Here is a 13633-nt window from a genome sequence, read left to right as displayed (position 1 = left end):
TAATATCTCTTCTGTCCCCATATGATCAATGGAGAGAGAAAAAGATGTAGAACATCTCTCCCCACTCCTTGGATAATACAGGGTGCTTAGGAAAACTGCACTGGAATAGAAGCTAACCTGCTTAACTACACATTTAGGAGAGAGTGCCCTGGAAGGGAATCCTGTTGTGTATCAGGGTCCTAGTCTCTGTGAGAGAAGATGAAATGACTTCATAAATCTGTCACCTAAGTGTTTTGGAAGCTGGTTTGTGTGGGTGCTGAGTTCACTAGTGACCCCTTCTCATAACACAGCCAATATCTCTATATTCAGATCCCTGTCTGCAAAATGTTTCATGCACAAAAAAGATCATGATGTAGTCTGACAACCATTTCTAGTGAAAGACAGAAAATGGATCAAATCTCCCCACCTGGCTTTGCTTTATTGCAAGGCCAGAGGGATGGAACATGAGCAAGGTGTGCTACAGGTATCTTTGTAACCCTGGGTCCAATCCATGGCCCACAGGCCTGGACGCTCCTGCATGAGTCAAAGTATCTTTAAGCCATGTGTTTACAGTGCTGGGCAGAAGAATTTGAGGGGAAGGATCACACTGCCTTTAGGACTGTTTTACTTCTTCAGAATGACGAAAAAGAAGCTGAAACAAGCCCCAGGCATTTTATGCTACAGATTGTTCCCTTGGGCCTGTCCTGAACTTTCCTTCAAGAAATGGACACTGTGCTATTTTAAATCTGTTTATAGTAATTTGAGTAGGCGATCATAAGATACTGTGACCAAAGCAGAGATCAGAATTCCCAGTATGCTTACATTTACTAAAGATACAATTGCTTAGAAAAAGGGGCACTGTGCATTCATTTTGGTAGAAATGTTCTTTTGGAACCATGCTGAGTTCTGGAATTTGTGGTTAAGCAAAATAGAACTTTTTTTTTTTTTTTTTTTTTTTAACCAGAACTGCATTTGTCACCGTAGCAACTTTGCAAATACTAGCAGCTCAAACATCAGAGGATGTTAGCCCATTAAATACTCTAAAGAGCTTAGCTTTGAACAATTATGAGTTGGGGGTCAATTTGTTCCCCTTATGTCATCAGGAAATTGAAGACATTTCAAAGGCAAAATATACAGTCAAAATATTAAGCTTTAGAGAAGGAATTACTTGCATATTCTGGAGATGTGAAATTTAAGAAATTGATGAAGAAATACAACCTGGAGAAATATCATCACACCAGTGCAAAGAAAATTCATTCAGCTTTGTTTTTCAGACCTCCTCTCCAGAGTCTTACATGAGTTTCTTTGCTTAAGAATGTAATCCCTTCATTTTACTACAGCTAGATGTGATTTTTCATGCTATGAACTATGAACCTGTGCATTCAAATGCTTCTCATTACCAAAGTGACTTATTTTATTCTTAGACTTTTTGATCTGTTTTGCTTATGTCTCATCTTCTAGTTATAAAGAAATTTTTAAGCAGCAAGAGATCTTGTCCTTGATAACAATTCCAAAGGCTTATGTTTTGCAAAAGACTCTGTAGTGTCAAAATACAACTGACTCACTGTGAAAATCAGTCAAATGTATCTCCACCCAACCCCACATCAGTAGGAACTTGGATTCAAAGAACATAATAAGCTTATCAGACTGTTATGTTTTCTTTTAGACATACATCTCCAATAATGGCTTCTATAGATTTTGATTCCCACAATGCTCCACAAAAGCCAACACATAGGTCATTTAAAAAAGAGATTTTGTTGTTCCTTGCATATATGACCTTTCAAATGACCAAGGCTTCTGATTAATCCAAAACACAAACTATTGTCCTTGTAAAGAACTTCAGCCTCAGGAAGATTGAAGACATGAGAAAGCAAAGCTGATATTTGCAGTTAGCTGAAATACAGCAATTATTGTTCAATCTCAGTGACCTGGTGTATGTCAATAGTAATTTGCCCTGTAAATCTTCCGCATTCTAGTTGTATGGCAAGCAGGCAGTCTGCAACATGCTTGAATTTTATAATGTACAGACACCAGAGGGGCAGATTAATGCAGGAGTTCAATGATCTATTACTTTCAGTGATCAACATAGGACTTGTTCTCCCTGAACTGCAATTCTGCCATATTCCTTGTCAGAAAAGAGTACTTGATGAATGCTAACTAAAGCAATGCTATTTGCTCATCTCAAAACAGTGCAGTAGTTTCCACTACTGCCTCAAAGTACTGTAAAGTTACCTCAATAAATCTCCAAAAGAGTTTTGGACTATTATGACAGAAGACTGTCTAAGATAATATGGAGGCTTTTTTCCTTTGTTTGATAGAATTAAATACTATGTGAAAAAAACATTCAAAACACTGTGTTGTATTTTGAACACAAAAATCCTACTTGGTTTGAAATGAACCCGAAAGGAAAGGCAAAGTTAAACAGTTCACACTGGCATATGTCCATATGCACACTGCTTCATTATTACCATGCTACCTACTTCTGCTCCTACGAAATGCCTTGTCATACTTGTTAGTTCACAAAACATTCTTCTGAAAATATTGCTTTTGCCACTTCTAATACTGTCTTTTACTGAAGGACACAATAAAACCAGCATTGCCTAGGTAAAACTATCCACTGCTACTTCATCTCTCATGAGCACACAAGTTTCATAGTGAATATTACAATGTTTAAAATGGTGAACACACTATTATAAAGATCAAAGACACTATTGTCATGTACTACCTCCCTTCAAGTCTGACAAAAAAATTCAATGTCAGTTCTGGTTATAACTAAGCATAGTGAAATCCACCTTCATGACAGATAGCAAGGTAAAAGACAGTAGGTAAAAGGTCTATGTTACAGCACATTATCTTGTGGGAAAAGATCAGGTGCAAGCTTAAAGGGCTACATCTATTCTCAGATAAGGTCTCTAAAAGAGTCAGTTTAATAAAGAACATGGTTCTAGGAGGAAGACTGAGACCAACCATAAAAGAACAAAACTTTCAAAGAAGCAGGAGATTAACCTTGTGCAGCAGTGTCACCCTGCACCTCTGAACATAGAATCACAGAATCATCTAGGTTGGAAAATACCTTGAAGATCATCTAGTCCAACCATTAACCTCACACTGACCGTTCTCAACTACATCATATCCCTCAGTGCTATGTCAGCCTGACTCTTGAACACCTCCAGGGATGGGGACTCCAACACCTCCCTGGGCAGCCCATTCCAACACATAACAACCCATTCTGTAAAGAAATGCTTCCTAACATCTAGTCTAAACCTTCCCTGGTGCAACTTGAGGCCATTCCCTCTTGTCCTATCGCTTATTGGTTCAAGAGACTCATCCCCAGCTCTCTGCAACCTCCTTTCAGGTAGTTGTAGAGGGCGATGAGGTCTCCCCTCAGCCTCCTCTTCTCCAGACTAAACACCCCCAGTTCCCTCAGTCGCTCCTCATATGACCTGTGCTCCAGACCCTTCACCAGCTTTGTTGCCCTTCTCTGGACACACTTGAATAATTCAATGTCCTTTTTGTAGTGAGGGGCCCAAAACTGAACACAGTCATCGAGGTGTGGCCTCACCAGTGCCAAGTCCAGGGGTAAGATCACTTCCCTGTCCCTGCTGTCCATGATATTTCTGATGCAAGCCAGGATGCAAGAGCTTCAAATAACTGACCAGGCAACAACGGTGGGGTGTCTGTGTGTGCTCCTGTGGGCAACTTACAAGGAGTTTTGCACAGCATGATGGAGTGGGGTTCAGAAATACCTAGTCCCAGCTGTCTGAGATAGCTGAGATACTGGAAGCCAAGGTAGCTAGCATAGAGAAATATGGGGGCACTGCTGTGATGTTACTGTTGTGCAAACTAGCTTGTTCACATTAAATTAAGTGATAAAAGCTCATCTGCACATCCACAAAGGAGTACAGAGAGACAATGGCAGGTGGGAGAGCCCAAATAATATCCTGGCCCTGGCAGCCTATCACAGAAGCTATCAGCCTGTCAAAGGCTCATGTCCACAAGCCCACAGGAGCACAGGGGCACAAAGGCAAGTGAGAACCCAAATTAAGGACTCAGAAGAAGAGATACCACATCCAGACCTCTGCCAGGGCTGTCCCAGGAGAGCTTCAGCCCCTCTGTCCAAGTGTGAAACCCATTACCATGGATCAGCACTGGAGGCTTGCATGTCCAGGTGCCAGCAACTGGGGAGGCTGGGATCCAGGGCCAGCTGCTGGGCAGATTGAGTGTATGAGCCCAGCTGATGGAGGGACTCATGCTGTATACATCTACACAGATATATATTCTCACTAGTGGACCTCCATGCTGCTCTGCCAGGCAGAGGAGCAGGATGTGGTTGTTGGTACTGTTTGTCTGAGTGAGAGCTCTGTGTCTGTGATCTGTGTGCTGGCGATGTGTATACGCATATGCATGTGTTGTACATGTGTGCGTTGTGTGCACATGCCTGCTGGGAATACATCTTCAGCCTCACTACTGGTTGGACCTGGGGCATGCAGCTGAAGCAGTCTCACCTCTCTGCATCTGTCAGATCCAGTGTGATATATTTTCCCCTAAGAGTTCAGAGTCAACTCAGCTACACCTGGGTAACACTGCATTGTCCCCTGGAGAAACTGCTACAGAAGCCAAACCTGGTGCTTGTTGTACTCAACACATTTCAGATTGCACCCACTGATTGGCATACTTCAGGGTTCACTCTGAATATATCTCCAGAGGATCACTTTTTGCTAACTCATATATGTTCAGAACAAATATTAATCTAACCTGAAATAGTCTCTAGTATATTCTCATCCACAGACAGCAAGGATAGCAAACAAATAGATTTGATAAATATATGCCCATATAGTAAATATATCAGGGATATGAACTTTTAGAGATAGCCACAATCTACACACTGCTGTTTGGACCTAGAGCCCTCCAAGGATGCCTGCCATCCCTAGAGGGGCTGGTTTCTATGGACTTTTTATATGCATTAAGTAGTAAGTCACATGCACTGACAGCAGAGAAGCACCCTAATGAAAATGCTCCAGAGAGGCCATGTATTATGCTTCTTCCAGCAAGTTCAGGGAACATGTTGTATTTCTGATGTTCTGGTTTCAGAAAAGAGCATGCAATTAACTGAACTGCATCATCTTGCCAGTAAAACAAATAAAGAAAAAAAAAAATAAAAAAAAAAAAAATAACCAACCCAAAACAAGATTAACAAAACCTCTACCAAAACCTTTTTATTTTTTGAAGTTACTGTTGAATTCACTGGTTGATCCAGAAAATTGTCCCATCTCTGTCTCCAGCATGGTGCCTTCAAAACCAATTAGTTGAACTATCAGGGGTCCCAGTGTAGTGATGGGATCTGGGGTGGAGTCCAGGTTATCTATTCTAAAACTTTCTCAGTTGATTTAAGTATTTGGTGAGGGGGAATGTCAGAGAAGCAGCTGTGAGTTTGGAGGTGTGTCCAAAAGCATTCTGTCCCCAGCTGAACTTCCTCCCTTTATTTGTAAGTGAGCGTGCCAAATGCCTGACTACCTTTGAGCAGGAAGGCTTGCTTTCCAGCATTTTCAGGGAACATAATTTTTCTTCTGTAATTAAGGCAATAGAGGGTATCTTTCCCCCCTTCCCCCAGTCCCCATCCTATGATGTGAGAAGGTATGGCACAGCCCTCTCCAACCCCTGACACAGACTGGGATGGTAAGAGGAAGCTCTGCTATTTCCATTTTCTCAGGGGACAGGACCCCTTTCCCACCCTTCTTGTCTGTGAGGAGCTCTGGCATTCCCCATTCAAGCCATTTTTTCCACAGGGTGAGTCTGAGGTCTCCCTCATGCTACCAAGTGTCTTCTACACTTCAGTGTGTACCATATGCTCCATTCCTTTCCCCACACCCTCCTAAACCCTTATATTCCCAGCAATCCTGATAGGTTATGTGCCTTAAGAATGCCACTGTATTTTGAGTTTTGCCATCTCCTCTCTTCTATCCCACTCATCTTGGGGGTATGATGGAGATGGGCCCTACATAGGATTATTCTATACAGCACATTAAATGATTGCAGTGCTCAATCTTGATAGACATTTAGAAGCTGGTTCTGTATCAGCTGCTCTGCACTTGGCGCTCAGACCTTGCTGCACGGATGGCAAAGAGAGTGGTGGCCTCAGGCTTTCCATTAGTACTTTCTCCTATAAATAATCCACTGTTAGTGAGAGATAAGCCATCCAAAACGTAAACCTAACAGTCATGAGCCCCAACTCAACTTTCTGAATGGGATTTTGAAGACAGTGCTGGGGTAAAAATTTAAAGCACTCTGAGCAAAACCAAGACAGAACAGTCCTGGAGTACTTGAACACTAGACTTTTTGTGGTCATGGTTACTGGCATAGTAGGAAGATACTAGAAACAATAAGTAATACCACCAGTAATAATAAAAAGAGGATCCTAAAATCTGCCAGATTTTAGTTGAACTGATGAGCAGCTGGGGGAAAACACAGCCCCAAGAAACAGAACCAGTTCTGAGAAACAGCTCAGGATCTTTTCTCCCTTACTGACAAGGAAGATCTGGATATTGCAACTTTTAAACTATTGCTACTCATTTCATCATTCTGGCATGCTCTAGCTGAGGACCATAAAAACTCAATGATTTTGGCTAATACAAATTCTTTTACCTCTTGCATTCATGAACCTCTGCTAATTATTGAAGCAATTAGTGAAAACCAAGAAAAGCAATCAATAAAGGAATTTATTATCAAACTAGAAAGCTGAGGTAGTGACAGGAATGGGGAAATTGCACCTCAATCCTTCTCATTGAGGATTTAAATCTATTGGAAATCCACTTCTATTCAGAATAGATGACATATACTGAATGTGGGATGCTTATTTTCAGTGATGGTACCAGCACCTGCTGACTGCAAGTGCTTATTAAGAAGTGATAGAGAATAGGCTAAGATGTCCCAGCAACACAGGACTGTTGAAAATGGATGGAGGAGGGCAAAGAAGGGAAAAAAATTAAAAAAAAAAATTTGTCCATCCTCAGTATCACAAAGCAGCAAGAGAAAAGGATCTGTGAAATGAATGTAATAGCAAAAAAGGGATATACCAACCACTTTACTCTTGCAACAGACCAGGCTATATGAATATTATCCAGGACTGACTGTATCTGATGTGTCAGTTATTGTTTATACAATATTATGTTTTCTGTCTGGATTGAAGGGCAAATTAATTGAAAAATGCATTATGATTGTGAAATAAGCTGATATTGAAGAAATCAGAATATCAATGACTGGCCACTTCCTTCTGACGGCTTTATCTTCCTTGTGCAGAGCCAAAGAGTGCACACCATGCAATGAAAGGCTACATGTTTAACCTTCCCTTGGAGGAAGATAAATCAATAATGCAGAAGCTGCATGACAGGTGTGACACTAACAAATTTCTGGTTCATTTTCAGCCAGAAGTCTAGTCAAAATGCACATTACCCAGAGCACCACAGATTTTCAGTGTTCTGGTAAGGAACTGCATCTACTTTAAGGAAAATATATTTAGCTTTGCCAGTGAACAAACCACAAAAGCTGCCTTAACAGAAGACTCCACTACAAATTTCTGCGGCCATAACTTCATTTTAGAAAACCATCTGCCACATTTCAGTTTTGACAGGTTATAAAGATAATAAAAATGAATCCAGTTCTTCTGGAGGGTAAAACTGAGGTAAGATTTAATGTATACATTGTTATAACATTACACAAGGAAATATGACATTTTGAAAAAAGTTTAGCTAAAAAAAAAATTACAAAGTAGAGAACAGCTAGATATGTAAAATATTATATTCTCTGTGTGTTTATGACATTTATTCTTATGTAAGTATCTTAGTGATAATCCATTACCATAATTGTAATGAGGAAGTATATGCTTGCTCAATAATGTCCCCTCTTGGGAGTGCCCTGGGTCTGCCTTTAACACAACGCAATAAGAACTGACATGGCATTGATAACTGTAATTCTGTGTGGTACCTAAGATGGGAAGTAGGCATCACAGAGATTCATCAATCAGAATTTTCTCTCTTTCTAATCAACCATTTCTATCTGTTCTTACCTTGCACACAGAAATGCCTTCCCATCCAGAATCCTCTGCTGAGTACTTTATTGAATTAGATTTCATTTTTAATGTAACATACAAATAATTTTCTTAATAGTCCATGAATTAGCTTTGGTGCCTTTTCTGTACAGTGTTCTTTCAAATAAGAGTACCAAGTGTCTGTTGTTGTCAGAAGATTATTTTCTGATGCTAAATGTAAATCCACTGGATAATGGTGTATGGTATCAAATATATTGTGGGCAAAAGACACTGATGTTTAAACTGTAATTCTTACATATGTCCCTTTAGTTGGAATTACAATGAAGGACCAGAAGCCTGCAGGGCATACTTAATTTGTATTAATCAGGTTGCAGATGTCTTTAATTTTTGCATCTTTGGCACGATCTCTGTATCCTGCTTTCTTCCCAGCTGTCAGATACACCTTGAAACTACTTTCCAATATCAGTGTAGCAGGAGCCCAATTATGCACTTACTACATTTAAAAAAAAAAGTAAAAAAAAAAAGACTGTAATCTAAATTAGTACTATATTCTGTATCCCTCCTCCCCAGTACCTCCTGTGCCTGATGTCTGTTGGCCATCTCTTTAGAAGAAAAGTCCACCAGGTGGGGTGTTTTCTGTACCTGCACACTGTACCTGCCCAACCAGCTGGTAATTAAACAGCTGGCAGTAAGTCTAAGAATAGCCTTAGGCAGAGTAAGGTCCTGACACGCAGTATGTCACCCCGGCATTGCACACCCTGAAGGCTTTTTAATCATAGAGGCAGATGACAGAGTAGTGTGGAAGCTCCTAACCTACTTCTGGGCAAGGTGGACTTTGGCTGAAGGTGTGCAGAGTTAATAAAAGACAGTAAATTCCCTGTCAAAGTCATCTGTATTTCTTTCCTTTTCTGATATGTAGTATATATTTCCTTTCCAGGACTTTTATTTATAAAAGTTGAACAGATGTTTACACAGACATTGGAGAAGAGACAACAAATACTGTGTTAGACATTAAGGGCAGAGAGATCTTCCAACCTACTTCCTTGTATTTTGTGTGATGATAAAACAATATGAAATTTCAATATTTAATTCTTATTCACAGGAGTACAAAATCCTCTCCTACAACAAGGTTTACTTATGAACAGATCAACTAATATAACACCTTTTTCAGTGGTACACAGTAATGACACATGTTAATGAAGAGTTTTTATCTCATGTATAATGCTGCAATCTGTGTCATATGGTAGGAAGTGATTTAGCAACTCACCATACAGACAAAAGGCTCTACATTTTAATTTTCTCCCCACTGAGAAACCCACCATTAAATTATCATCCTTCAAAACTACCACTGTACATTCACAGTGCATACAATCATCAAAAATTAGGGTTTGAAAGGAGATGGAAAAAAGTATTTACAGGAAAATAATATTCACAGAAACAATAAAATACAGTCTGCACTTGCACATCCTTTGACTATCCCCATGGTTTCATGTTCCAGATGCTTCCAAATAAATGATCCTGTTAATCACCAATTTATGTTGATTGCACAGACTGTCACTGGAATTCTGAGTAATGACACTAATCAATACAGCTGATCCTAACTCTGGTATCTGAAAAACATAGCTGTGAAATAGGAAGTACTGAAGTCATTTACTAAAGCAATTACAGCATCTGTTTGAGTATATTACACTTTTAAGTAAATGAGCAATTAGCTGTCACTTAAAAATATATTCTCTGCTTGCCATTGTGTATTTTTATATATATATATGTATCAGGAAAAAAACAGACACATATGTATGTGTCCTCACATTTGCTGTTTTTCCTTCTCACAGTGAAGTGGTTTTGATAATTAAAAAAAAATAGTTAAGCAAGCAATATTCATGTTGAGCAAGTCCTTTTGGTCCTACATGCTCGTATCTAATACTTCCCTCTTCACTGTACCAGCAATGGTCCCTTAACCCTGGACTGCACTACTCTGCTGAAGAGCCTCTCTTGCACTTCTGGAGTTATCTATTAGCATCTTGTCTTCAGTCCCAAAGAACACCTGCACAACAATGGCATTTTGGAAGCAGCAAAGTTTTTACAGGCACAGTCAAGTTCATTTGGTTTGTAACAACATTGATAGATCTGTAGCTATAATTTAGCTGGGTCACACACAGTAATTTGTTTTTCCTTTATCTCTTAAATAGCAAATCCAGATTCATATTTGCAATATATATGGCAAGTATATGACAACAAGACATCCTTATTTTAGAGAACTTCTCATTAAAAAATTCTCTGGAATAAAACCCTGACTTTGTACTGACATATCTCATCATGAAATTCATTGCATATTTGTGGCTATTAATCCCTTTCTGCCTGTTTCACCAGGAATGCCTTCCAAGTTTCTTTCACTTCTCAAATTCACTGGTTTGGATTTTATTTCCTCTATTATTTTAGCTTTCATTTTTCAAGTTTAAATGAATTCTGCTATTGCTTCTCTTATATCTGATCTTGTAGGGTCATTTTGGGTTATTTTTCTCATTTGATATTTTGCACAAATTCTTTCATAAACAACTAGGTCTTATATGCACATAAATTGTGTTCTCAAATGCCTGTGTTCATGTTTTAATGAAGGGGTTAAAACAATCAGACCTAATTTTAATCACTGAAAAAGCTTACCAGGTCATTGAAGCCACCTGTGATAAATTATCATGGACTATTCTTGATAAGTATTCATCCAGCTTGCAAGCCATGTGTCAAGGCTGTCATGTGAGTCATTTTACTTCTTGTTGATAAGATTGACGCATTGTTTTACTAAAACATCAAGGTTATGTTACTTCTGTAGTAGTACATTTTATACTGGAACTGGTATAAACCCTATCAGCATTTTGTCTTTAAAGTTACTTATCTTGTTATCTTCTAGAAGCAGAGCAAAGGAAACATTCAGAGCTATACTTGAACCCTAGGCATAAAAATAAGATTCCACAACTGTGTTCTTGCATCAATACCTCTTTGAAAGTAACTTCCCTATGTGGCTGTACCCTTGCAAACACAAGAGATTTGAGGGCTGAAATTTTGAGTCAGAATACGTGTGGCCTAGTTTTCAACTGAATACTTGAGCTTCAGCATTTTTTCACAGATAGCTGAAACTAGACTGGTGCAATGGCAACTACCTTAATCCCATCGTTAACAAATAATCATTAATTAGATGAGTAAGAGTTATATAATTGTACCTTTTTTTTTTTTTTTTTCCTTTAGGCCCAGAAGGTAAATTTTGAATTAGTCTGATCACACTTTGCTTTTGGGATACTGCTAGTGAGAATTCATTTTGTGAGCACTGCCAGGAGCCAAAGACAACAGTAAAAACCATTTCACTGTCTACATCCTGTCTGGCACAGGGTGGCAGGATTGTCTTGCTGACTCACCCTGCAAGCAAGTAAACTGCAGGTTTATTTCTGCTGACTCACACAGGATGATGGGAGGCATTACACTTTAGATTTCATTTCTAGGATTAAAAATACAGCAGGAGAAAAGTAAAAAAATAAAAGAGTTGTGTATTTATTCAGAATAACAGTAGTGCTGCTACCTAATTTGCAAATCAAAAGACTGTGTTTATATATAAATATGGGTATATATGTATGTATTTGCCTCTCAAGCCCTAGCTATTATATATTTGAATTTTGTTCTCCATCACAATTCTTAAAACAGAAGTATAGTGGTTGTACCTGACCTCAGAAGCCAGAGATAAAAGGAAATCCTGAGTGTGGCGGAAGCTATTAGCAACATATGCAGGCATGAATAAAATTTTTTAGTAAAAAATCTGGAGATTAGTTTTAAAACTTTAGAAAACAGAACAATGGCATTTCAATATGATAACGGACTAACCTCTCCTAGGGCTCATGTTGAAATTTCATAAATTAAAGTTTATCTCACTATGCCTGTGAGCACTTTAAAGCATACTGTTTAAACCATGTTAGCTAACATATTTTTAAGGTTCCAGCTTCTCTCTGGTAACAAAAAGAAGTGTTTAATATTGTCTTATTGACACTTTGTCTTCAGTGGGTAGAGACCCCTCTCGGAGGACATAGCTGTGTGCATTAAACAGGTACTTGTCTAGACAGTAATCTTTGGATGGAAAGCTTATAAGGGCAAGCATCACAAGATTAAGTTCATCAGTGAAATTGTTCTGTATCCCCAGAGCAGTAGAGTGAAGTAATGTACTGGAAAAATCAAGGAGAATAAAACATTTTCTGTGCACTGTTCCAGAAATTAAAGCCTACAATTGCAAATGAGTAAGTGTGAATAAATGAGTTGGACAGCAGGTCTTTATAAGGCATGGAGTAAGGAAAATGACCATGCTTTACCAGAATGTGTTTCCAGTGTGGGTGTAACTACATCAACAAAACTGTATTTTGCCTTGGAATGTAATAAATATCATGCACTGCCAAATCTGATCCTATAGCAAATCAAAATAAAGCAGTAAAACTTTTGCTCATATAACAACATCCCTATTAGAGACTTTTCTTGGCAGAGCTAGACAGGTTAAGAATCACAACTCTTTACAGCTCTGACACAGATGGCCTGGTAGAGGTCTTTCTGGGTGCAATTCGTCTGGTCTGTTCTAGACAACCACTTCAGAATGAGATGAGTAATGAGCAAAAAGTATCTGTTTCTTGCCATTGACTAGAAGGGATCCTCATGTGTTTAATTTGGATATGGATGTCTGCAATTTATCAGCTCAATTTATTCTGAGGAGTCTCATCCACAGCTTTGGATGTTGTCAAGGTATCCAGGGTTACAGAACCCACTAATAGACTGCAGGATTTGTTTACAGAATAAAAGTATCAGGTGAAGGTTCCCCATACACCTCTACTTTACAGATATAAATTAGCAAACAACTAAATAGACTTATATCAGAGAAAGATTTTTGCAGAGGTAGAACCCTCAGGAGATAGTTTAGCCAATGAACTTATTCAGGCTTTGTTATTATGAAACTTTTCTAGCCAAGAATGGTCTTCTAACGCATGTTCACTATTTGTAATTCAAGAAGGAAAACCATAGGACTTAGCTTGTAGCAGACTACGACAGCCGAGTACACCTGTGTGTGTATTGCAGAACAGCAGAAGAGCTACAGTCTGGGGCAAGACAGCACCATCTCCTGCCATCCATCTTCCTTTCCCCCTTTATAGTCTCCACCATCTGATCTCTTTCTCAGGAGCAGAAGGCCTCTCCTCTTTCATCTCTGTTGTGGACAGAGTATTATTCTCCTTATATTCCTTCATATGGTTTCAGTCTAAACCAAGCATCCCCAAGGGCAAGTGGAAAAAAACCCGATGGGTGGATGTGAAGAATTTTGAGGAGGTCTGGGTACATTTTCTAGACCGAGCAGACAAGAAATGCCAATGTGACACTCCTCTGTCATGTGGAAATCCTATAGATATCATTCTGACCCTGGACCTAGTTGCAGGCCCAGCTTTGCATGTTCCTCATCATTAGAGATGTGTAGAAACTCCAGCCTGCAGATAGAAGGACAGTGGGTGCAGGGACCTGTATTTCTCACAGACTAGGTGCTGGTAGGGACTCTGACTTAATTAAGAAAAATGGGATTCTGTGGATCACTTAAAATCA

The 13633-nt window shown here is 39.1% G+C and overlaps 1 protein-coding gene across 2 annotated transcripts in view; it reads right to left on the bottom strand.

Moving 5' to 3' along the window:
- RAB3C (RAB3C, member RAS oncogene family) overlaps positions 1–13633 on the bottom strand; it is a 144752-nt gene that overhangs the window by 18547 nt on the left and 112572 nt on the right. The gene's annotated exons all lie outside the window — the stretch shown is intronic.

The sequence above is a fragment of the Strix uralensis genome, chromosome Z, assembly GCF_047716275.1.
Source record: "Strix uralensis isolate ZFMK-TIS-50842 chromosome Z, bStrUra1, whole genome shotgun sequence".
NCBI lineage: Eukaryota > Metazoa > Chordata > Aves > Strigiformes > Strigidae > Strix > Strix uralensis.
Note: the sequence above shows the minus strand (reverse complement) of the source record. Positions and strands in the feature narration are given on the sequence as shown.